A 16,641-nucleotide genomic window follows, 5' to 3' on the forward strand; every position below is an offset into this window, starting at 1 on the left:
AGTTTCACAGCTGTAACGGCTGCTAGCTCAGGGTTTATTTGTTTTAGTTAGGAGTCTGCAGCAAGGCCAGTCATACACACATGCAAACACACCATCTTGTCCTCCAGTCTGCACACCGCACACAGAACAGCATGTCAAGCATAGAAGAAAGAAGACCAGAAGCAAGAAGACTGTTCACTTACGTGGGTCTCTGCAACTCCATCCTGTCTCTGCTTGTTCCTTTTCCTCAGCCTGAAGACGTTCACCTACCTCTTTTCTCCAGACATCGAAACAGTGTTAGAACTGTTTAAACCACTCCTATCTTAAACCATTCCTATCTCACGCCAGGCTTCATTTGTGACAACCGGATTTTATGTTTGCTTTCTAAAATTTAGTATTTTGTTAAATAAAACAGTTGTTGTTTCAGCCATTTCAGTTTGACTTGATTAATGCATGATGGTACAGATACAATACAGGTGTAGAACCTGTGTTCCAAAAAGCAGGATTCAGTCCTGGTCTAACAGGAGCTGCCATCACATGTGTGTCTCCTCCCCTGCTTCTGCCCCTCACCATAGCCTCACACTGGGAGGTGGGGGATGGGGCTACTCCTTGCCCAGTATGGTGTGGAGTGGTGGCTGCAAGGAGGGTGGTGATGGTATCAAGCTGCCCCTCACCATAACCTCACATTGGAAGGTGGAGGATGGGGTTGCCCCTTGCAGGAATACCATTTCAGATGGCACCCCTGCAACATGGTGTTGGATCTATGCTCGCACTGGCTAATAGCTATTGAGGTATCTATTCTTCATTAATTTATCTAGTTCTTTTTTAAACCAATTATAATTTTTGGCCTTCACAACATCCTCTGGCAAAGAGTTCCACAGGTTGACTGTGAAAAAAATTAGGGATTTGGAACAGGTCCCATATGAAGAGAGGCTAAAGTTACTGGGACTTTTCAGTATGGAAAAGAGGAATTGGAGGGGGGGGATATGATAGAGGTATATAAAATCATGAATGGTGTGGAGAGGGTGAATAAAGAAAAGTTATTCAATAGTTCCCATAATATAAGGACTAGAGAACACCAAATGAAATTAATGGGTAGCAGGTTTAAAAGCTTCAACAAAACTAATAAGCGATAGTTCTTCTTCACACAGCACATAGTCAACTTGTGGAACTCCTCGCCAGAGGATGCTGTGAAGGCTAGAACTATAACAGAGTTTAAAGAGAAGCTAGATATATTCATGGAGGTTAGGTCCATAAAAGGCTATTAGCCAGGGGGTAGGAATGGTGTCCCTGGCCTCTGTTTGTCAGAGGCTGTAGATGGATGGCATGAGACAAATCACTTGATCATTGTCTTCGGTCCACCCCCTCCGGGGCACTTGGTGCTGGCCACTGTCGGCAGACAGGCTACTGGGCTAGATGGACCTTTGATCTGACCCAGTACAGCCGTTCTTATGTTCTTATATTTGTTTTATATCCTATGAATTTCATTGGGAAGGATAAATAACGTTTCCTTTTTTTCATCTTCTCCACACCATTCACAATTTTATAAATCTCTATCATATCCCATCCCCCAATCATCTCCTTTCCAAATTGAAAAGTCTCAGTCTTATTAATCTCTCCTCATATGGAAGCTGTTCCATATCTTTAATAATTTTGTTGTCCTTTTCTGAAATTTTCCCAATGTCAAGATATCTTTTAGATGAGAAGACCACATCTGCACACTGTATTCAAAATGTGGGTGTACCATGGAGTTATTTAGAAACAATAAGATATTCTCTGTTTTATTCTCTATCCCTTTTTTAAATTTATTCTTAACATTCTATTTGCTTTTTTGACTGCTGCTACAGATTAAGTGGTTGTTTTCATAGAACTATCCATAGTGACTCCAAGATCTCTCTCTTGAGTGGTATCCATAGTGACTCCAACATCTCTCTCCTGATATTTTCCCTCTCAACAGCACAGAGGCTACCTGGCCAGTGATGGGACCATTTACCGTATCTAGAAAGTTTCATCAACGTACCTCTGCCCCCTCCCTAGTTCCCCCAATTCAGCCACCTTGGTCTCCAAAGCCAGTACACAGTCCCTGAGGGCCAAGAGCTCCTTGCACCAAATGCACATGTATGTCATCTACCCATAGGGCAGGTAATCATACATGTTACATTGGATGCAATAAACAGAATAGCCCACACTCTATTGACAGAAGCAGCAAGAAGTCCTGTGGCACCTTATAGACTAACCGAAGTGTTGGAGCATAAGCTCTCTTGGGCAAAGTCCCACTTCGTCAGATGCATGTCATCTGACGAAGTGGGTCTTTGCCCACGAAAGGTTATGCTCCAACATTTCGGTTAGTCTATAAGGTGCCACAGGACTCCTCGCCGCTTTTGCAGATTCAGACTAACACAGCTACCCCTTTGATACTTGACTCTATTGACAGGTTTCTGCCTGTATTCTCTTTTTACTCCTAGAGCTCATCCTTTCTTAATGTTTATTTTTAGACAATCTTTCTATTAAGTGGCCACTGTTCTTGTCTGTCTGTCTCTCTGTCATGGGATTTTCAACTTGCCGCTCCTGCGCACGCGCCAATGTGGCCACCCCAGCTAGCTCCTTCAGGCATGCTCTGCCGCTTGGCTCAGTGCCTCGCCATGCAGCTCTACTGCCGTTGCGCGCGCGCGCACACACACACACACACACACACACACACACACACTCACTCTGCCGGCCTGACTACAAGAGCCATCGTGGGTGAGCCTTGGCTCGTGGAGGAGAGGAACTAGCTGCAAGTAAGAGCGCACCACAAGCAGACTTCTGTCCTGCCATAGGCGTGCCCCAGCCCATAATACTTCCACCCCCCAGGGGAGACCTGCATGGCCGCCACCGGCTGCCCCGCCAGCCCAGTGCTCTCCTTTCCCCCATGTGTAACCCCCTGCTGCCCTCTCTGATTGCCCACCCATGTGCAAACCTCCGATGTGTAACCCCTGAGCACAGCCCGCAACCCCCAATTTGTAAAAGCCTCCTTCCCGGGCACAGCTAGTGCTTAGTTCCCCACCCCACATAAATTTAAAAATACTAATTTAAGGTTACGAAGAACTAACAGAAAAGAGTTCCAATGAAGAGCTCCCCATTACCCTTATCTATCAAATGCACTCCCCATCACCATCCACAGCTCCTTCAATTCCCCCCTGAAAGCTTACTTGTGCTATAATGTGTACAGCACCCATAGCTGGGCAGTTGGTGTTCCGTGACAGTTCTTTGTGTTCATTGCCTTCTCTCCCCACCCTTTTTCTCAGCTGTGCTCATCTGCTGTCTCACTTATATTTGGAATGGTAGGTTTGTTCTGTGTTTCTACAACATCTAGCACCTTGAACACTCTTACACGAATTCCAGTCACATCAAACTTTCCAGAAGCCCTTCCAAAAACATTTTGGAAACAAGTTTCTCCCAAAATATATGAGTATCAAAACGAATCGTGGACTTTTAATTAGTTGAAACATACTAGATTTATGACCAAAAAAGACAATATATAGATATAGATATAGATATAGATATAGATATAGATATAGATATAGATATAGATATAGATATAGATATAGATATAGATATAGAGAGATAAGAAATACTTTTTAAAAAGACAGTCTTTCTAAAAGCGCACCAAAAGACTAAAAATAAGAACAAAGTGCACCAAAAACTCAAAAATAAAGTTTATGCAAGCAATGTGGGAAAAAGATTGGATGACTAACAGTTAGCAACTACCTTAAATCGTACTTAACCATCCAATCTTTCTTCTATGTTGCTAGCTTAAAACTTTATATTTGAGTTTTTGGTACACTTTGTTCTTATTTTTAGTCTTTCGGTGCGCTTTTAGAAAGACTGTCTTTTTAAAAAGTGCTTATATATATATATTTTTAAATCAGATGGTTTTGGGTTAAGGAATGTTAAGTGTATTAGCCCCTCTCAAACTCTTATCTCTAAACTCTCTAGCAAAACTCCCCTGTTAGATTCACCTTTTGTTTCTTATCTTTTGACCTGATAATGCTTTTGGGATCATCTAATGCTCCTTAAAAAAACAGCAAGCAAATGGTCTGGTAGCATTTTATAGACTAACAAAACATGTAGATGGTATCATGAGCTTTCGTGGGCACAGCCCACTTCTTCAGATGACCAGAGTTATACTCTTTAGTTCACTTTAATGGCAAGCCTTTTGTTACTTTAATCACCAGCAGGGAGTTTATAAACAAACTCCCTGCTAAAAGGCTGGGCTGCTCCCTGCTTCTGAACTTATCAGATTCACACTCAGGCTGTGTTGCAGTTAATATTGCTGGAGCCAGGCCCCTGGCTGTGAATATTCATGGTGCCTAAGCGCCTCAGGGGCCCATATAACTTTTGCTGCCTATGTGTGAAGAAGCTGGAGGAAAGGGGGGCATGGTGCTGGGAGCCATGTGGAACAGGACAAGTCACAGACCCCACTCCCTTGCAGAAGCTCAAGGGCTAAATTCAAACAGCTGGCAGGCTGCATAGGTTGCCCTCCACTGATCAACCATCCAGGACAGGTGTTTGTCTAACATGCTCTTAATAAAATCTCCAATGATGGAGACTACACAGTCTTGTTAGGCAATTTTTCCTAGCCACCCTGACAGGAAGCTTTTCCTAATATCCAACCTAAACCTCCCTATCTGATATTTAAGCCTATTGCTTTTTGTCCTATCATCAGAGGTTAAGGAAAACAATTTTTCCTCCTTCCATTTTGTAACATGAAAAGTGTTATGTTCCCTCTTAGACTTCTCTTCTCCTGACTAAACAAACCCACTTTTAAAAATCTTCCCTCATAGTTCATGTTTTCTAGGTCATTAATCTTTTTTGTTGCTCTTCTCTGGACCTTCTCCAATTTGTCCACATCCTTCCTGAAATGTGGGACCCAGACCTGAACACATTACTTCATTTGAGACATAATCAGCATAGAATAGAACAGAAGAATTACTTCTTGTGTCTTGCTTACAATACTCATGCTAATACATCTCAGAAATATGTTTGCTTTTTTTTAAATAGTGTTTCCTATTAACTCATATTTAGCTTTTGAGCCACTCTGCCCCTCAGATATCTTTCTGTGGAATTCCTTCCTAGGCAGTCATTTCCCATTTTGTATGTGTGCAGCTAGTTGTTCCTGCCTTAGGACAAATGCAAAGTACACTGCTCATTGAATTTCATTCTATTTATCTCATGCCATGTCTTCAGTTTGTCCATATCATTTTTAATTGTAATCCTGTCCTCCAAAGCACTTGGAGCCCCTTTGATCTTGGTATCATCTGCAAACTTTATAAATGTACTATCTCTCCCATTATCTAAATCATTGATGAAGATTTTGAACAGAAACAGATCTCTGTTAGACTCCGCTTACTATGCCCTTCCTGCATGACTGTGAATCACTGTTAGTCTCTGGGAATTGTTTTCCAACCAGCTGTGCATCCAACTTAAAGTTGATATAGTATAATAATACATCATGCTGAAGCACTACATTACTTCCTCTGTGTGATGGGACACCATCGCCCCACACTCCAAGTGCTCCAACCCCGTGCTGTACGGGGAACGCGGAACACGGCCCGCTGGTTGCGCTGCATGTTCACGCATTGTGGCACAGCTGAGCAGTGCCACAGCCTGGGGCGGGACGCCGTGGCCATGTCACGATTGCACCGGAAGTGATGTAAGGGAGGGGAAGCGGAGTGGTAGATATAAAGGGGCATTGGGACGGGAGAAAGGGGGAAGGCGAGATAGTGAACAAGGGAGGTGGAGCAGCGAGCGAGCAAGAGGGAGAGAGAGGGAGAGAAGGGGGGTGAGGGAGCCGCCAAACAGGGCCAGATTCTCCCTACGAGCAGGAGAGGATTGGTGGCCATGGCGTGCGGTCGGCGACAGCTGAGAAGCCCTCCAGCTGAAGCCGGGGTAGGACGTAGCCCAGAGCAGGGCTACCCTGTCTGAGCCCGCGGGCTGGCGAGTTGCGGCAGGAGTCCCCGTCAGCTGGACAGGAATGTGTCTAAGCCTGTCCTTAGGGCCCTGGGCTAGGACCCATGAGAGGGGGCAGGTCCGGGTTCCCCTACCCCATCTGCCCAAGGCGGGTATGAGCATACCACTTATTGTAAACCCAGACTCACACAGACTGCCAGAGGGACAGACTAGATGTTGAAACTCTAAACAGAGGAAAGTTGAGGGTCCGAGCAGGGCTCCAGAAGGAGGGGGACTATCACGCCCCTTCACACCCTGTCATGGGTGGAGTCTCATGGCTGCCCCTGTCCTGTCTCTGTCTATAACTGACCTTATGAGAATGGCATTACACAGAGCATGCTGCCCAACACTGTGGTGGTGGAATAGGTTTTTTTAAAAGACTAAAGAGGGTGACATCTCTTTGGTTTAAAAGCTGTCTTCCTACTGAAGAAGAAGGAAGAAGTGGTTTAATGAAGAGAACTGTCAGAACCCAGGAAACAGAAGGAAAAATCTAGATACATTTAGATGTATTCCAGTCAGGGGCGGTCCGTGAGCCTAGGCGAACTAGGCAGTTGCCTAGAGCGCCGCTGGCCCCGGCGCCCCGTGATGACATCACGGCCATTGCCGGTCGTGGGGAGGGGGCCCCAATTGCACCACTCGCCTGGGGCGCCAGCTGCCACAGCCAGCCTCGGACCACTCCTGATTCCAGTGAGAAGGGTAGATAAGTACTCTATTTACACAAATTTTGTTTTCCTTGCAATTCTGTAACATTCAGACAGAGTACGTTAGAGCTTCAATTTATATAAATCAACATATCACCATTGACTTGAATGGGCCTAATAGGGTTGCCAGATGTTTTCAACAAAAATACAGGACACACTTGACATTACATCACAATCTACATTACATCTTATTTAGAAAATACCGGACATTTATATTTTCTCAATTTGTTTACCAAACAGAAAACTTAAATACTGGACTGTCTGGTTCAAAACCAGATACCTGGCAACACTAGGGCCTACAAAAATGTACAACTCCTGGGGATATGGCCAAGTGATCCAAATTCAGTATAACTTTATTGTTCTCACTACTTATCTGCTTTTGGCCTTCAGCAGCAGGCCAAACTCTGTTCTGACTGGTTTGGCCTGCTGTGGGTCAAGTAGCTACAACCTTCCAGAGCCTCCACAGCTTAGAAAGCTTCAGAGGTGAAATGTCTAAATTATTTTGTGTCTCTTACAGAAAAGATAAAGGAGACTTTTCATTTTACAACCAGGTTTGAAATATGAGTGATTTGACCATTACTATATAGACAATTTTCTATCTTGAGTGGATTTTGTACAAAATAAGCAATAAAAAATGCATAAAATCTGTTGTAGTCCTTCACTTCTGGATTCTCAAAAAAATAAAATGGCTCACATATGACCCCTAGAGGTCTTATTGTTTAGAACATGGACTGTATTCACACATACCTACAAAAGTGAGGAGTCCTGTGGCACCTTAGGGCACGTTCACATAGCAGTGCTAAAGCCGAAATAAGTTACGTAACTTGAGCTATGTCGATGGCAGCACTCTTCCTCTGACTTCTCTTACTCCTCATAAAATGAGGGTTATAGGAGTTGGAGTAAGAAGTCCTATATTTCAACATTATTTTGACTATGTTGAAATAACTGTTTGTAGTGTAGACACAGACTATGTTATTTCAGAATAACATCAGTTATTCCAAAATAACACTGCTGTGTAGACTTACCCTTAAAGACTAACCATTAGCCTCTAAAATGCCACAGAACTCCTCATTTTTGCAGATACAGATTAAGGCGGCTACTCCTCAGACATTGTACATACCTGGTGTATTTGAAAGCCTGGTCTACACTACAAAACTAATCAAGTTGAAGCATGGTTGTAAGATGTGATTATATCCAAATTGTGCTGTATCAAGGAAACACAGAAAATTAAATTCTGTTCCTAATAATTGTGCTTAAACATGATTATTTTTGTAGTGCAGACAGGATTTTTTTTTAATGATAGTCAATACTGATTTTAAAAGCATAGTTAAAAATCTCCTTTAAGAATTGTGCCGGTAACTTCTTCCTCAATTTTGTGACATAAGTGCCAAACCTTTAAGAAAAGTTCCCACCATTTAGCCATGAGAAAATTTTATGAGCACAAAGATAATTTCTATACAGTACCAACAATATAGTCTCTTACACTTTTATTGTCAACAATCGAACCATAAATGGTAGATAAAGTTTATTACCTTTATAACCTGTAACTAATCTCTAGGTTGTCATAGGTATTTTATTGTCATCCACCTGCACCATTCCTATGATTAGCAGAATGGTACAGCCTAAAGGTTAATGACTTGACAATATCTCTAAATATTATTGAGCCAAAATCAGAACTGGTGTAGACTTGGTGCAATTCCCATGGAAATGTTGCAGCTAAATGAAAAGCTGGCAGAAAATTTAAATAGATATAAGGGATAGAAGTAATTTGAACCAATCTGATATATTATGTGAAAATGAGCTTGCATTTCATATCAGTGCAATTGCAAATGGTGTACCAGTAAAGCAATTAATAGGAAGATGAAAAAATAAATGAGTGGGCAACTTTATATTTCGCAACTTATTGCTTTTTTCTTTCTCTTTCTCTGCATGCAAGTTACTCTCCTTTTGTACACTCATGTCAAGTTAGTGCAAGTTACTTGCCACATAGCTCCACTTACATCAAGTAGAAACTGGTCAGCAGAATGGGAAGGAACTCACTCCACCCTTTTTATCGCTACTGAATTTGGACTGCAGACAAATAAACTGTTTAACCCGTCCTTGAAGGGACACTCGCAAGGAGGGACCCAGAAAACATTTACACTTATCTAATTTCATAATTTGAGTCTATTTTTAATTCTGATGAAATGAGACAGATCATGGATTGTTAGTGGGTTGAGAAGCATCTGTTTTATATATTATAGAGTCTTAAATCTGGCAGGAATAGTGTAAAAATATTGTTGTTAATATGTACTTAAGATATACTTTGGAGGGGGCCAGAGATCCACTGTCCTAGGGCTGCCAGGTCCTTTGGCGTTTCACTGCTCTGGGGCTGCTAGGGGCTCCACTGTCCCGGGGCTGCTGGAGCCGCTGGAGCTTCTGAGCCACTGGGGCTCCATTTCCCCAGGTTTCTTGATTTTTGCAGCTCCAAGGTTGCCAGGGTTCTGCAAACCCAGGGTTGCAGAGGCTCTGTTGCCCTGGGCCACTACTCTGCACCAGCCCTGCAACTCAGGGCTTCTGTCTCCTTACCTTTCACTGGGCTCTGTGGGCTCTCTGGTCCAGGGGTTCTCCGGTCCACAAATGCTGCTGGACCAGAGGCTAAGTCTACACTGCAATGTTAAGTCGGAAAAAGAGGCTTTTCTGAAATTTGACGCGTCTGTATGGCACCAAATTTCGGAAAAAAGTGCTCTTTTGACACATCCCTTATTCCTTGTAGAATGAGGTTTACAGGGATGGTGAAAGAGCACGTCCCGGGAAAGCAATGCAGTCTAGATGTAGCCAGAGAGTCCCAGATCACAGAGCTCCAACCTGTAATTAGAAAGATTCTCCTAATATCTAACTTATTACTTACCTCATATTAAGCCCATTCCTTCTTGTCCTACCTTCAGTGGACATGAAAAACAATTGATCTGTCTGGTTTATGTTAGAGAAAAGAAACTGCTCCCCAAGTAAAAAAGTTTGGCCAGGCAGCTCTTGCTATAGTGGGCTGCAGTACTCCTTGAGAGAAACCGGCCGCACCCTTCCTGCATACCATTGCCTTTAGAAAAAGGGAAGGTGTGAAAAGGGGAAAATAGCCTCAGACTCTCTCACCCGTCACCTTGGCATGAGAACTGCGGGGCTTACCTGGTCGCATGAAACCTGCACAGTTTCGGCCCTACCCCTGGGACACAGACCCCCTCCCCCCCACTTGGTGACCATTGGGCCATGTATGGTAATATGCAAGCACGGGAAAGCGATGTGCAGATTTGGGGATAAATACCCATCGCACAGTTCGCTCTAGGAGGTCTTCGCAACACACGTACCACTGTGCGTTTGCCTTCTCGTATACTTCAAAGCGCTGCCGGCCTGATCAACCGACCAGCCACCTCCCCCGACTCTCGGGCGTAACCAAGGCCTTCGCAACCGAACCAATATCTGTGAAATGTTCCATGTGCTGTGTTGGTATGTATGATTTGATTTTTTCTTGTTGTATAAGCTTAGTGTTGTAGTTGTTTTGGGTAGTACATAGAGTTTGTAGTTATTACTGTTATTTAATTAGTGTAGCTGGATATTTTAAGGTTAGAGACTATTCTCCTTACCATTTCCATCCTTATATCTCTGACACGTTTAACTAGAAATCATAGAATAAATATAATAAATACTGTAAATTCATTATTAACACGGTCTATTAAAAATCTTAGAATAAATACTATAAGTTCACTATTGTCACAAATAAATATTTTTTATTTGATAAAACTGTCCACCTGGTTCTGTCCTTCCCCCCTTGGGTATTCATCATCGGACCTGTGATTCTCGCGACCGTTTAGACTTAACATATTAGAAGACCATATCAGGTCACCTCTGAGTGTTATTTTCTTAAAATTAAACATGTCCAATTTTTTCCAACTTTTCTTCTAACCTTTTTTTGCAGCTGCATCATATTGACAACTTGGATTCAGTTTGTCCACTCTAATCCCAAGATCCATTACTACCACTCAGATCGTTATCTCCCATTTTGTAGTTGTGCATTTGATTTTGAGTTTTAAATCTATCTGCCAAACTGCTAGCAATCCTTCCTAGCTTGACTTCCCAGCTGTAAATTTTATAAGGCTACTCTCTACACCAGTGTTTCTGAAAGTGTTCTGTGGAATCACTTTGAGAAACACATTAACGAGCCACCCCAGTGGCTGCCATTGGCTCCGTTTTGTCCTTTGCAGCCAAGGGGAACCACAGGAAGTGGCGTGGGCCGGGCCACCGCTTCACCACTTGGCTGCAAAGAGCGAAACGGAGCCAATGGCAGCCACAAGGCTCCGTGGCTGCAGCACCAGTAAATAAACAAACCGGGGCAGACTGTTAATGTGTTTCTCAAAGTGATTCCATGGAACACTTTCAGAAACACTGCTCTATGCCATTATCCAAGCCACTAATAAAAATATTGAATAGTACCAGACTCAGAACTGACTCTTGCAGGATCCAACTAGCTACAGATGCTGTCTCAATTTGACAGCAAACCATTCATAGCTACTCTGTGTATGGTGTTTCAATCAGTTGTGCAATTTCATCTAGACCTCATTTCCCTAGTTTGCTTGTGAATGTGTCATGCAGAACAGTGTTAACATTTTTAGTAAAAATCAAGATATATTGCATCTACTGCTTCCACCCTATCCACTAGGACAGTAGCCTCGTGAGAGAAACAGTCTAGCATGGATGTTCTTGCTAATCCATTCTGACTATTCTTTATAATCTTATTATCTTCAAGGTGTTTACAAAATTATGCTTGTTCTCTCTAATGACTATATAATTACAAAGCACCTGTCACAATGATGCCTATGTGCCAGATATGCCACTGCTTTTGAATCATTTATAACCAATTATAGTAAATCAACTCAACAGATCAATCAATAAGATGTAAATATATTGGTACAAAGTCTGATTAAAGTTTGATTTTACAGCAGTGGCAAGAATTTGTTGCAGTAGCTGAAAGAATGTCACAAGCTGAGGAACTTGGTATTCAAAGTATATATGCACGACATTCTACGGGAAGCAAATAGCGAGGTTAATAGAACTAAGGATAAGTTTGCAATTCCATGCAGCTTTCTGCAGGATACAAACATGAATGAAGATTTAAAGAGGATTTGGTTGATGTAAGTTAAGATTTTATTCTTTTACTTTTTAAAATTATTTTTCAGCCTGTTTCTTGGTTTGTTTTCCATTCTGTATAACTTCTGTTTTGAGGCAGTAAGCTATCAGAAACAGCTGAAGAGCAGGTTTATGGAGAGAGAAAATGAAGGTGGGGAGCAGTATCAGAAGATGAGAGAGCAAGGAAGAAAGGAAGAGCAGCTAGTACTGTAAGAGGAGGGGAAGAGACAACAGAGTGTGAAGACCCCAGAGGATGACTTTCAGAAGAACAGAAAACAAGAGAACTTGCAGACAGAAAAAAAGCCAAAAGGGAAGGTTGGTGAATCACACAAATATGAGGAAGAGGCGGGTCTACATGACTGGGGACTCCCTACTAAGACGAACAGACAGGCCTGTCATCAGAGCAGATCCAGAGAACAGATGAGTGTATTGTCTGCTGGGAGCTAAGTCTATATCCCAAGAAAGCGGGAGGAAAAGTCATAAGGGAAGGTTGTAGACCAAACATCTCCAACAGGTTACTAAAAGAAAGCTATGAGAAATGGAGAAAGGGATGGATCAGCAAGGAAAGTTATCTGTAGGTGGTCAGAAAGTGAAAGGAAAAAGTAAGAACAGTCAAAAGCTAAGCACAGTTGTACTTAGCAAAGGAGATTAAAAACAGTAGTAAGTAATTATTTTACCATATAAATAAAATAAAAACAAGAAGTGAGACTGAAAAAAGGGTAGAGTTAAAGATAACATAGGGATACTTTGCCTCGGTTTTTAATAAGAGTAATGAAGATCTTGGGGTGAGTGGGAACAAGGATATGGAAACAGGAATTACCACATTCAAGACAGAAGAATACAACAGCTTCACTAGAGGACCAGATAATCATAGAATCATAGAATCCTAGGACTGGAAGGGATCTCGAGAGGTCATCGAGTCTAGTTCCCTACCCCCCATTGCAGGACCAAATACTGTCTAGACCATCCCTGATAGACATTTATCTAACCTACTCTTAAATATCTCCAGAGATGGGGATTCCACAACCTCCCTGAGCAGTTTATTCCAGTGTTTAACTACTCTGACAGGAACTTTTTCCTAGTGTCCAACCTAAACCTCCCTTGCTGCAGTTTAAGCCCATTGCTTCTTGTTCTATCCCCAGAGGCCAAGACGAACAAGTTTTCTCCTTCCTCCTTATGACACCCTTTTAGATACCTGAAAACGGCTATCATGTCCCCCCTCAGTCTTCTCTTTTCTAAACTAAACAAACCCAATTCTTTCAGCTTTCCTTCATAGGTCATGTTCTCTAGACCTTTAATCATTCTTGTTGCTCTTCTCTGGACCCTCTCCAATTTCTCCACATCTTTCTTGAAACGCGGTGCCCAGAACTGGACACAATACTCCAACTGAGGCCTAATCAGTGCAGAGTAGAGCGGAAGAATGACTTCTCGTGTCTTGCTCACAACACACCTGTTAATGCATCCCAGAATCATGTTTGCTTTTTTTGCAACAGCATCACACTGCTGACTCATATTCAGCTTATGGTCCACTATAACCCCTAGATCCTTTTCTGCCATACTCCTTCCTAGACAGTCGCTTCCCATTCTGTATGTGTGAAACTGATTGTTCCTTCCTAAGTGGAGCACTTTACATTTGTCTTTATTAAACTTCATCCTGTTTTCCTCAGACCATTTCTCCAATTTGTCCAAATCATTTTGAATTTTGACCCTATCCTCCACAGCAGTCGCAACCCCTCCCAGCTTGGTATCATCTGCAAATTTAATAAGTGTACTTTCTATGCCAATATCTAAATCATTGATTAAGATATTGAAGAGAGCCGGTCCCAAAACAGACCGCTGCAGAACCCCACTTGTTATACCTTTCCAGCAGGATTGTGAACCATTAATAACTACTCTCTGAGTACAGTTATCCAGCCAGTTATGCACCCACCTTATAGTAGCCCCATTTAAGTTGTATTTGCCTAGTTTATTGATAAGAATATCATCAAACGCCTTACTAAAGTCTAGGTATACCACATCCACCACTTTTCCCTTATCCACAAGACTCGTTATCCTATCAAAGAAAGCTATCAGATTGGTTTGACATGATTTATTCTTTACAAATCCATGCTGGCTGTTCCCTATCACCTTGCCACCTTCCAAGTGTTTACAGATGATTTCCTTACTTACTTGCTCCATTATCTTCCCTGGCACAGAAGTTAAACTAACTGGTCTGTAGTTTCCTGGGTTGTTCTTATTTCCCTTTTTATAAATGGGCACTATATTTGCCTTTTTCCAGTCTTCTCCATCCAAGAATATTAAAAGGAACTGACAAAATTGCAAGCCCAATTTCAAGGATTTCAATTAATATATGAATTTGAGGATCATAATCCTATGACTGGTGAACTGCAAATATAGTACCTATATTTAAGAAAGGGAAAAAATGATCTAGGGCACTACAGGCCTATTATTTTGACCTTGACTGTTTGCAAAGTTCTAGAATGAATTTTGAAAGAGAAACCAGCCGGTCAAAAAGGACAGGCATAGGAAGAGCTTGGGCGTTTGGATCTGTGTCACTCCCAGGTGGCAGATCCGTTGGCGCACCTCTCAGTCTTTCCCAGGCTGCCCGCTGCAAAGGAATCTTGCATTCTAGCAGCTAAAATCTAAGGTGTAATAAGCTCTTCCTATATAAAGGGGCGTCTGTTGGCCTGCTGGCCACCCTCTGCGACGGGACCCCGGTCCTAGCAGTAAAGACACAGACGTTAAACCTTTTTTCGGAAACACACACACATACACACACACTGCCCTGACCGTCGACTGACAGAAGAGGAAAACAGTAACTGAGATAAAACACAGCATGCTTTCAAGAGCTAAATCATTCCATACCAGCCTGATCTCTGAGAAGATAAACAATATTCTAGACATAAGAGATCAGATCTAAGCTGCATGGATTTCAGTAATACATTTGATACAGTTCCATATGGGAACATTATTAGTTACATTGGAGAAGACAGGGGCTAATCAAAAGGTAGGTAAGATTACAATGGGTCATACTGCAAGATGAATTATCAGGCTGGAAGGAAGTGACTAGTGGGCTGGGACACAGGTTCTGAGTCCAGTTGTCAGTACTGCCACAGATTTCCTGCATATCCCTAGGCACATCATGGTTTCTCTGCAATCCAGTTTTCTATCTGTAAAATAGGGAAGAAAATATTCCTTTTCTCCTATGGTTAATCTGGTTTTTTTTTTCCTTTTTAGACTGTAAGATCTTTGGGAAGTTACTGCCTCTTAGTCTGTGTGCATAAGAGAATGTGGCCCTGATCCTGGGGCTGCTTGTTACTACTTTAACAACTGAGATGAGGTAGCATCAGCAACCCAGTGTCTTAAAAGTAAGAACAAGAAACTAAAACACAAGGTCAAATGCAAATTAGCCATTGAGCATTAGAACAAATACAGTCATTTAATAAAGTGAGTGTTTGGAGGGTCTACTGAGCAATGAGCATCTCCAACCCAAAAGGAAGTATGACAAGAAAACAACAGAAATTATCAAAAGTTGTTAAAATCTTTTTACTGACTGGAGGTTTAGAAAAAATATCAGTCACGCTTGAGACGAGAATAAGTTACTCACCTTGTACAATAACGATGATTCTTCAAGATGCGTGTCCCATGGGTGCTCCACTGTAGGTGTTGGGCTTGTCCCGGTGCCGCAGATCAGAGATCTTTTTCAGCCATAGTTCGCCGGACCACACATGCGCGATGCGTGTCTCATGCCTTTCGCTCCATTTCTGAGTGGGTGGTCCAGCTCTTACCAGTTTCTCATGATCCTCTAGAGTCTGAAAGACATAATAAACAAGGTACTCTGAATAGAGGAGGAGGATGGGTTGTGGAGCTCCCACGGGACACGCATCCCGAAGAACCATCGTTACTGCACAAGGTGAGTAACTCCTTCTTCTTCTTCAAGCAGTGTCCCGTGGGTGCTCCTCTGTAGGTGAGTTCACAGCAGTAGCCTACTTCAAGGAGGTGGGATTCGGAGTTAATGCCCTACTGCCGTGGAGAGGACGGCAGAAGCAATTGCTGCGTCAGTCATAAGGATGTTAGGGATAGCGTAGTGTTTAGCAAATGTAAAGCTGGAAGACCAAATAGCTGCACGGCAAATATCTTGTAGGGGAACTCCCTTGAGGAAGGCAGTTGACGTTGCCATTGCTCTCGTTGAATGGGCTCTCAAAGTATGTGGGAGAGGTTTGTTCTGCAGTGAGTAACATCATATGATACACATAACAATGAGTCTGGATATATGCTGTGCCGACAAAAGATGGCCTTTGGAACATTCTACGATAGACATGAAAAGGCTCTGAGATTTTCAAAAGCACCGTGTCCTGTCAATGTAGAAAGCCAATGCTCAATGGACATCTAAAGTGTGGAGTCATGTATGTTGTGTTGAGGAATGTGGCTTAGGGTAGAATGTGGGGAGAACTATAGATTCATTTATGTGGAACTCCAAATTAATTTTTAGTAGAAATGCTTGTTGAGGGCGAAGTATTACTGCCTGGGAGGTAAACACTGCTTAAGGTGGTGTTGCCAAGAGGGCGGATAGTTCCCCAACCCTCCACGCTAAGGTTATTGCCAATAGAAAACCACCTTCATGGTTAGAGTGGATAAGTCACAAGTTGCCAAGAGCTCGAAAGGGGGCCCTATTAATGCGTCCAAATCTAGCTCCAGGTTCCACAGAGTGCCTGTGGCACGGGAAGAGATTAGCCAATCCTTTCACAAATCTCTTCGTCATTGGGTGGGAAAACACAGAATAGCCGTCCACAGAGTGGCGAAAGGCAGTGAT

Source organism: Pelodiscus sinensis, chromosome 5, assembly GCF_049634645.1.
Source record: "Pelodiscus sinensis isolate JC-2024 chromosome 5, ASM4963464v1, whole genome shotgun sequence".
Classification (NCBI taxonomy): domain Eukaryota; kingdom Metazoa; phylum Chordata; order Testudines; family Trionychidae; genus Pelodiscus; species Pelodiscus sinensis.